The following is a 10,359-nucleotide window of genomic DNA, read 5'->3' as shown; positions in this document are numbered from 1 at the left end:
ACCATGTGATGCGAGAGATCAAAGCCCTTCTGCAGGAAAAATCATGTACATAACCCCTTTGAGCCATTTCCCCAGGTTTGATGGAATATAACCTTAGAATTCCAAATTGAAAGAGACATTTGATTTGTGGAACTGCTAACTGTTAAATCCAAAATTATTTCAAAATTTGGGGAAAAAACACACCAGTAATTGTGAGGGGATGAAGAAAAAATCCTCTTTCTCTTTAACAATTCAATTTCAAGTAAAATTACTTGTTTGTTAAGAATTTTTCCAAGGGAGATACAAAAACCTTGTCTCTATTAGCCTGCATGCCTCTTTTCCTAGGTATTTTTTTATTAGACCATATGCTAATATTTACTAATGTATTTTACCTTAGTGAACATATGTATTTTGTTTAGATTATTTTTAAAAATTTGCATGTCATCCTTGCACAGGGGCCATGCTAATCTTCTCTGTATCGTTCCAATTTTAGTATATGTGCTGCCGAAGCGAGCACATATACTAAATTTTTAAAATTTAACAACTCACTTTGTTCTAGTCTCCAAATCACATGGAGCTGCCACATTCATAACAGGGGTCTAAGAGTTTTTCAGTAGAAAACACTATCCAACTGGAACATGTTTGAGGTAGCATATGATTAATAACAAATTTCTGGAGGAAAAACTTATTCAAAACAAATATTATAATGATATTATCATATGCAATTTGCTATAGAATGCAATAGAACTTTGTTTTTAGATTTTTGAGCTATAGTTGAATGTGCTTGGGGAATCCTTCTGGCTTTGTTCTCAAGAGTAACTCCAGTACCAAGGATTGAACTAGGTTTGGCTGTATGTGAGAAGAGCACCTTAACCCCTGTACTTTCTCTGTCACTTTCATATATCTTGTTTTGCTTCTAATACCCTGCATGTAAAAACCCTCACTGGTTTTTATTTTTCCATCTTAGCTCTTTCTTTTCTGCTTAGATCTCACAGAATACACAATCTTTACAAGTTTGTAAATTCAAGTACTAGCTAAATAGCAGTAAATAATTATTTGGAACAATACTATCTTTCAGTTAGTGGAGTTACTTTAGATCAGAAATGTGTTTTGAATTTTCGTCCAATCTGTTACTTATGTGCATGTGAAAGCAAATATAATACAGAATCACCTTTTAAAAAATAGTTCTTGGGGTCAAAGATATAGTAGAGTGGGCTTTTGCCTTCTATGCCATTAACCTGGGTTTGAATTCCAAGACCCCATATGGTCCCCCAAGTCCTTCAGGAGTGACCTCTGAGTGTAGAGCCAGAAGTAAGCACTAAGCACAGTTGTTCTTTATTGTTTTTCATGAGGACATAAAGATAAGCTGAAATTCATTCTTGTTTGATGAAAAGATAATTTCTAGATTCTTTTGCCATCTCTCCATCCTGCAGTTCAAAGACCATTTGTGTCATAGTTTGCAGCAGTAGCCCTTCCTTTTAAAGTTGGGCGAAAATGACATTAATACAGTCTTCCCAAGTAAACAAAGAACTTTATTAATTTTTAGAAGTCTTCAACAAATGTTTCTCACTTATCTCAACTAGTAGAGACCCTTCCCTAAGATCATACACTGTAGTTGTTGCTAATTTGACATGAAGCTCATAATAAATGGTGTCAGTTGTGACTTTCTTGAGTTCCAAGAATAATTAAATATACTAACTACATTCCAGTAAAGAAAGTGACCGTATATCAAATAAGTTTCACTATCACACAGCCAGCTATCTATATATATAAAATGCATTGATACTTAGATGTTATAGAGCTGCCCTCTTCTCATTTAATTTTTTGGTCATTATAATCTGTTACCAAGATTATCAATAACGACACATAAGGTAATTTATATGTGTATTTTATTTTTGCCACAAAAGTAATTCTATATTTCAAATTAAAATCCCCCATAAAATTACTATTTTATATAAATGTTAATTTACTACTGACTACCAAATTAACTGCATGCCATTATTGTGTATTTATTACAGTCTCAGTTTGTCATTCAATGATACCTCATAACCCAATGCTTGAACAGGATTCGGGTAGTGTTTTCCTTTTACACATTAGTAAGCTAAATCAAGAAAAATCAAGTTATCTGCTAAAAATGATCCTGCTTTTAATTTGGTGTGGGAGCCACACCCAGATGTGCTCAGGACTGACTCATGGCTCTGTACTCAGGATAACTCCTAACAGAGCTTAGGAGACTATAAGGTTTTGGGTAATCAAACCTGTGTCAGTCACATTCAAGGCAAGCATGTTATTCACTATCTTCTCCGGTCCTGGAAAGATCCATTTAATATGCTTATGTTATGTGCCATGCATTATGCATAGAATCTAGTAGTCTCTATTATTAAGTAAAAATAATATTTGCAGTCTACCTGGTTAAATACATCTAGATACCCTTAATATTTTTAATGGCCACTCTTTTTTTAATATTATGCTCTGACTTACTGTAATGATAATCTCTTTCTACTGTCTACTTCTAGTATTTTGTTTATTTTGATCTGGGGCCACACCTGACAGCTCTCAGGGGTTACTCCTGGCTATGTGCTCAAGGATCACTACAGGTGCTCTAGGGGGTCCATACGGGATACTGAGGATTGAATCCATGTTAGCTGTGTGCTAAGCAAGTGCCCTTCCCATTGTACTATCACTCCAGCCCCTACTTCTAGTAATATTAAGAATGACTGACTTCCTAAGATTTTGAGAAAACATACCCTTCGAGTTTGTCTATTCCATTTTTATAGCATACCTGGTATAAATTAGTTTGTCTTCGTAATTCTGTAGTTACTAACATAACAAAACCAGCTTGACTACAGAGTAAATGTTGAAGAATACCATTCTGTAGGAAATAGATTATTTTTGTAGGGGGCATATCTGGCAGTTCTCAGGGCTTATTCTTGGCTCTGCACTCAGGATCACTCCTAGAGATGCTAGTGTTGTGCCAACAATTGAACAGGGGTTGGCTATGTGTCAAACAAGTTTCTTAAACCCTGAACAAGCTCTATAATCCCAGTGGGGGAATTATTATTTAGACCACACTACTTTTATATATTGAGTTGCCGTATGAAGAGTAGACTTTTAATCACATTTTTTAACCTTAGATGTTAATAATATAGCCATCACATGTTCCACAAACTTGTATAGGCAATTAGCCATGTTATAAGCATGGTCACAAGTACATTTATACATTTTTGTTTATTTTTATAGCTGCTATGTTTCTAATTTCTAGCACAGCATGCTGTCATTTTATCTTTTCATAAGAATTTATTGAATAGAAAAATAAGAATATTATGATATAGGAATATAAAGTATTCTAAGGGTTTGGAGAGACAGTACAAAAGAAAGATACCTGTATCAGGCAGTTTATCAGGGATTAATGCTTTGTGCTACATATGGTCCCTGAGCATCAACAATAGTAATTCCTGAACACAGACCCAGGATTAAGCTTTGAAAAACTCTGGGTGTGGCCTCCAAAACTGAAATAAATAGCTATCCTAGAACAGCATGCTCTTTTTTTGAAGAAAAAAAAATCCTGAGTTAAGTAAAAATTTAAGGAAGTAAAATTGATTTTATTTAAGACTTATCTACAGCTATATATCTATATCTATAAGCACAAACACACATAGTCTCTTGAAAATATTTTTGACCACAGGATAACATTAAGTGAAGTCATTGACATAATTATGCATGCATTATTTGCCTGTTACAAGTAGGATAAAAAATAGAGGTACTCATAAAATTAATAGAACTAGATCATCTTCTATGATGATCTTCTTCTTCTTATCTTCTTCTTCATCTTCAGATATCCCTTGAGTACCTACCTGCCTTGCTTGTTGGTTCCTTTGCTTGCTTTTTTCTACTCTCCAGAAGCCTGTGTTCTCTTTTGATTGTGTATTTCTCCCTTTCTCTCCTTTGTCATCTTTCTAAGTAATTTTCAATAAAAACTTTCTTGTTTCACACACAAAAAAGAATTAAATCATCCCTATATTTGATAGGTTTTGAAATATTGTGTGAATCCCACTTTCTTGCTCTGTGACAAATAATCATATAACACAAGCAGCTTTCATTTAAGTGCCCCCATGCTGATGATCACACCACAAGATGGTGTGTCCCATCTGTTCATTGGTCTGAGTCAGAAAGGTAAAAATGAATAAGATAAAGCTTTAACTGTGTACAAACAATCTCATAGGTCATTATCTGCAGCAGAAATGATTTCTAAATTTGGGAAGAGCACATTAGAAGTACAGCTTAGCATATTTTTTATTTCTGTGATGTGAAAACTTACTGCTTTTGAGTTCCATGAGAATGAAAGGCACTCTATTGTACTGAAGGCAATAGAACACCAGCCCAATTATTCAATGAAATTAACTATCATTAAATACTCAGAATTATAAAATTTAGTAAAATATTTAATAAAATCCTCAAATTATAGAATTTAATAATACTTCATATAGTTTTTAGGAAAAGCCAAGAAAGAAATCAGCAAAGGATAAGTAACTTGGGTGCCAAAGTGATGATACAGCAAGGATAATGCTTACCCTACATGCAACTGACCCCAGGTTCTATTCCCAACACCACAAGTGTCCACTCCTACCCCCTGCACTGCAAGGTATTGTTCTTGAGCAGAGATAGGAGTAAGTCATCAGAAACATTGAATTCCACTCCCCCCAACAAAAAAAATATGATGAATTATTTAACAGCAGTCTCTGCCCCCGCGCCTCGGTGTTCCTTCCCGGAGTCCCTTGGAGGGGAGCGGGTTGAGCTTTCCTCCCCGCCCCGGCCAGGGCTACGGCAGCCGGAGACCTCCAGGACCAGCCACCACCATGCTGAGACCACTCTCCGCACACCTGAAGGTACTGGCAGAGGGACAAAGCCACGCGGGTTCCGGGGCCGAGACCTCCAAGCCTACTCGAATTGGAGTCGAGCATCTTCCACCCAGATCCTCCAAATTCCAGTAGGCGGGGGTCACACCCACCACCTGGCCCCCTGGCGCCGTGTAATCCCATCAGCGGCCAAGACTCAGAGACTATAAAATCCAGATCCCGGACGAGAGCAGTGCAGTCTCTGCCCCCGCGCCTCGGTGTTCCTTCCCGGAGTCCCTTGGAGGGGAGCGGGTTGAGCTTTCCTCCCCGCCCGGGCCAGGGCTACGGCAGCCGGAGACCTCCAGGACCAGCCACCACCATGCTGAGACATCTTATCAGAACTTTTCTTTATGACATCTTTTATCTCATTCCTACTTTGGACAAACTCGCAGGCTATCGAATGTAGCCTGCCCACAGGGCAGAGTCTGGCAAACTCCCCGTGGCCTACCAAATATGCCAAATACCAGTAACAATGATGGGTCTCATTCTCCTAAAGAGCCTTGAATATAATCTCAGGGCTAGGATGAAAGAGACGTTACTGGGGCCTGCTCGAGGCAATCGACGATTAACAGGATGATGAAATGAAATGAAAAAAAAAATTTAACAGCAATGTCAAATTTATTAGGTTGACTTTTAAATGTTTTATAAGCAAAATTTGAATAATCATTGCTATGGTAATCAACAGGATTGTGCATTTTAATGTCAAATGTTGATCTTTGAGGTTAAATGAAAGTGCTGGAAAATACTATGATGAACTAGCTGGGCCACCCTTGTAGCGCCTCAAGGACTGCAGGACTGTAGCTAGTGTGGCTTAGGGACCATGTGGTGCCGAGGACTGTATCCAGGTCTGGAATACATTAGGCAGGCATACTGAATACTGGCAGACTATCTAACTGTTCTTATTTAAATACTATTTTATCCCTCTTCTTAAGCTATGTAAGTATGAACATCTGTGTGTAAGCTGCTCTTAATATTTGCAAATCAGGGCCAAAAAGATAGTACAGCAGGGAGGGCATTTTCCATGTACACAAACCACTCGAGTTTAATTCCAGGCACCCCATAGACTCAGCTGAGCCCACCAAGAGTGATTCCCAAAGCTCAGAGCCAGGAGTAAGCACTGAGCACCACCTGGTGTTGCCCCCAAAAGGAAAACTGAAAAAAAAATTACTGCAAACAGCTGATTACTTGTCATAAATGCAAAGTGTGTCAATTTTAAATATATTAATGATAAAATAGTTGAAATTTTAAAATTTAGAGTGAATTACAAAGGTATTGATAATATTTGACAATAATCCTTTTACCAGTGTCCACTTTCTTCCATCAGTGTTCATTTTCCTCCACCAATGCCCCTCTCCCCCAGCTTCCTCCCACCTAGCAGTTAGCTATCTGAGAGACGCTTTTTAAAAAAAAAAAATTTTGAGTCACCATGAGATACACAGTTACAAAGCTGTTCATGATCAGGTTTCAGTTATACAACATAAAACACCCATTCCTCCATCAGTGTACATTTCCCACCACCAATGACCCCATTTTCCCTCCCACCATGCTATCCTCCTATGGACACATTTTTTAATGAGTTTTGGCACTGTTATGTAGAGTACTATAACGTATTTCATGCGTAACATTTTACTATCTTTCAGGTCCCCCTCCTCCTCTAGATTAAACTCTTCCATCCACCATGCTTGCAGTCTCTACCCTGTCCTATCACCACCACCCACACCCCCACAAACAATCATCCTGTCAAGTCGCATGCTTCCTGCTGAAGATCAATTCTCTCTTTAATGTAGTCACATTTGTTTACCCTGTTTTTGTTTCTTAGCCAATGGCATTGACTCCTTAAAGATGCTTCTAGCTTCCATGTCATGAAGACTTCTGCCTATACTTTCCTCAATGTAACTTACAGAATCAAGTATGATATCAAGTTTTATAATCTATTTAATTTTACTTTTGTGCATGATGTTAGAATGTTCTATGGTGAAACCTACTATAAATATACAAAATTGAGAAGCAGGGAAAGTAGTATGGGGGTTAAGGCACTTGCCTTGCCTGTAGCCCACCTTAGTTTGATCCCTGGCACCACATATGATCCTGAGCCTCTCCAAGAGTTCTCTCTGAGCACAGGGCCATGAGTAAGCCCTGGGCACAGCCAGGGGAGCACCTCCCCTCTGATTCCAGAATTAATCATACTTACTTTTCTGTCCAGTGTTGGAATTATGACTCTTCTGTGAAAGGAGTTCTGTGCATTTCATATCCCACAGAGTAAAGGAATATACCTCCTCAATTACTAAAACACTGACACATAATCTGTTCAGAGAGCTTGTATTCATGACAAGAAAAGGAGCAATATGAATCAATTTGAAGCTAAGTAAGTATTTACTGAATAAATAGAATGATGATCTGTTAATTAAGTGTAGAAAGGTCTGGGTTTAAGTTTAAACCCTAGCACTAGCTTAGAGAAAAATCTCAGGCTCTCTTATTTCTAGTCCAAGACTTACTAATCAAGAATGTTTTTCTATTCAATCAACTGTAGGAAGAAATACATACAATAGTAACTTTTTGTGTGTTTACTATGTTTTTTTTTCAATACTGCTTGGCACATTTTTTATTATAGCATCCTGTGAGATAAGGAGCAAAACTCATCTGCTCCTACAATGAAAAGTAAGGTTAATTCAAGGAAGAATCCAAACAGTTAAAATTTGAAGTAAATTAAAGAATTTAATAGAAAGGGCATTCCAGATAGCAAAGGAGAGGAAACTTTAAAGTAAAATGTTTTTATACAGTTATTGAATTTTTCCTCTAAGGACAACCTCAAGAGTTGATTTGTTTTGAAAAGAAATGTCAAGAAAACATTTCCTTTTCTACTTAGATTAAGTCTCCAGTCCTACTCTGTACATAAATTCTGAAGTCCTGAAATATGACTTGTTTAGTTTTATAAAACTTTTGTCCTAAAACCCAAAGCTAGTTTTTTTTAACAGAATAGTTTATATTTTTCCTTTTAAAGTCAATTTATGACATGACATTTTCCAAGTAAATGAGTAAATAAATTAGATCATCTATATGAATATTTTTCTCCAGTAACTGGAGAAAAATACGTTCCAAGTTTTCTGTCTACCCCAAAGCAATGGCAAATATGAACATGCCAATTTTGTTTCCCCAGAAGTACAAGGTTTCTCAGTATACTACAAGTAAAATTTTCAGATGCAAATATTTGCTAAGAAAAAACAAACATGGAATACCTACTTCAAACTTGACAGGAAAATTCCACAAATCTCTATAAAAAATAACACTATGAGCAAGATGTTGGCCAGAGTTCATCTCAACCTGGGCAGACAGGGGAAGGAAAACAAAAAAGAATAAATAAAACTGAATAAGAATGGCTAAGAAATTACAGTTTTGACTATAGAATCAATTTGACAACAAATTACTGCCATGTCAAATTATAGGTGAAGTCTTTTCCTAGCCAAGGTAATATCCAAAAAGATGATTGGCTATAGTTATATAACAAAAGAAATATGTGCAAACTTATCATCCCTGGAGGCAGTGACAGTTATATCAACACTGTTAAAATAACAGGTCAATCAAATCAATTCAGCCAAACAGCTGGTCGACTCAGTTAAAGAAATATCAGTCAAGTCCACTGCCAGACTAAGTTAACTAGAAACCAATCCCAAAATACTCATTATTCTTGTACATAGTGGACACGAGGTCAATTCGGTGGATATTTCATTTTTGCTAATTAGACGCTTAAATGCACATTTTTAAAAATCTACTTTAAAATGTATTTCCAATAACATCGCAACATCCTCCTCATGGAAATTTTCATTCAAGAGAGCAGTGTTTCCTATGTGAGCTACTTACCACAGCAAATGCTGCTTTCAATCCACTGTCAACCAGCTTGACCCCAAGTGTTCATACTGCTTTAAAAAGTAATACCAACAGTCAGCCAAATAGATAAAGGCTATCGGGTCTTCTCATGACTTAAAGTTTTCCTTTGCCTTTCCTTATAAGTTAAATAAATGTTATCATTTTACCATGACCTACAGAAAACTATCTTTTCATTGTATCCTTTCTGATTGTGCTGGAATCACTCTTGCTCTAAATCAACCACACTATTATTTCTTTCTTTCCTCAAACACCAAGGTTTCTGTTAATATGCGGCCCCTGAACTTGCTGTTCCTTCTTCAGACAAGCTCTTTTCTTGCTTCCCAGATTTTAACTCTCGTCTTTTACATCTGCGTATTTCTCTACTACTATTAATAAAACAACAACGTTTTAGTTAAAGATTCCATATAATAGATAAGGTGATTTCCTTGCATGTGGCCAACTCAGGTTCAATCACTGGCACCACATATGGTCCCCTGGGAGGTGCTAATAATAATGATCCCTAAGACAGAGGCAAGAGTAAGCTGAATGTGGACCAGAGACCAAAAAAGAAGAAAAAAATCCACTTCTTACATTACTTTATTAAACTTATGATGTCCTTTTACATTTTTCATGTTTATATTAATTCCTGGGCATACATGGTTTAGTAAATTGGTTATAAATTTATTATCTCCCACTTAGGCAAACTTCTGGAGGTACCCAGTAAACAGAATAATGTTTAACCCAAATCCTAACACCCTAATTCTCTGAAAATGTCAGTATGTTTCCTTACTTGTTTTCCAAGGAGCTTTGAAGACTAAATTAAGGCCTTCATAGGGAAAGACTTTTCTTTTTCCTGAATTACCCAGGTGGGCCAGTGTAATCAAAAGGCCCTAATAAAGGTACGAACAGCCAGGCATCTACAAAAAGGGGGGTGTGCTTCTGAGCACTAAAAATGGGTGAAAGCACCATGTTCAGGAAGACCAGCTCTAAGTGAGAATTTGTGTGAGGATCACAGCAATCCATGGCAAACCCCAAAACCATGACTTGCATGCCCAGAGATACTAGTGATACAAGTATCACAAGAGGTGTCCACACCCCAGTGAACACAGTGGCCAGGTGTGCAAACAATACAACCTGATGCACAACCCCCTGGTAATCACCATGTCTTAAAATACTCCTGGGACAGCCAGGCATGTGTGTGACAGTCCCCCACTTCATCCCACCATATCATGCATCATCACAACATCAACAACAAGAAAAAGAGAAGCAGTCATCCCGTCATTCATCGATTTATTCAAGCCGGCGCCAGTAACATCTCCATTCATCCCAGCTCTGAGGTTTTAGCAGCCTCTCCTTACTCATCTTTCCCAACACTGCCGTATTGAATGCTCTTTCAGGGTCAGGGGAATGAGATCAGTTATTGTTACTGTTTTTGGCATAACGAATATGCCACGTGTAGCTTGCCAGGCTCTGCCGTGCTTTTTTTTAATAAGAAAGAAAATGTAAGAGAATAATAGTCAGTAAAAGTAAAGAACCAGGGATAAAGAATCAGTAAAAGGAGAGAAAGTGTTAATGAACAAGGGAATGCAGGAAATATCTGGAAGCTGCAAGGACATTTAAA

At 37.3% G+C, this 10,359-nt stretch overlaps 1 non-coding gene across 1 annotated transcript; it reads right to left on the bottom strand.

Annotated features, from left to right (window-relative positions):
- Positions 1–388: 388 nt before the first annotated feature.
- Positions 389–496, bottom strand: LOC130037922 (U6 spliceosomal RNA). The gene has a single exon (XR_008794509.1). It is a non-coding gene; the product is annotated as a U6 spliceosomal RNA (small nuclear RNA).
- Positions 497–10,359: the final 9,863 nt, after the last annotated feature.

Source organism: Sorex fumeus, unplaced genomic scaffold (assembly GCF_029834395.1).
Source record: "Sorex fumeus unplaced genomic scaffold, SorFum_2.1 ptg000072l, whole genome shotgun sequence".
Lineage (NCBI taxonomy): Eukaryota > Metazoa > Chordata > Mammalia > Eulipotyphla > Soricidae > Sorex > Sorex fumeus.
Note: the sequence above shows the minus strand (reverse complement) of the source record. Positions and strands in the feature narration are given on the sequence as shown.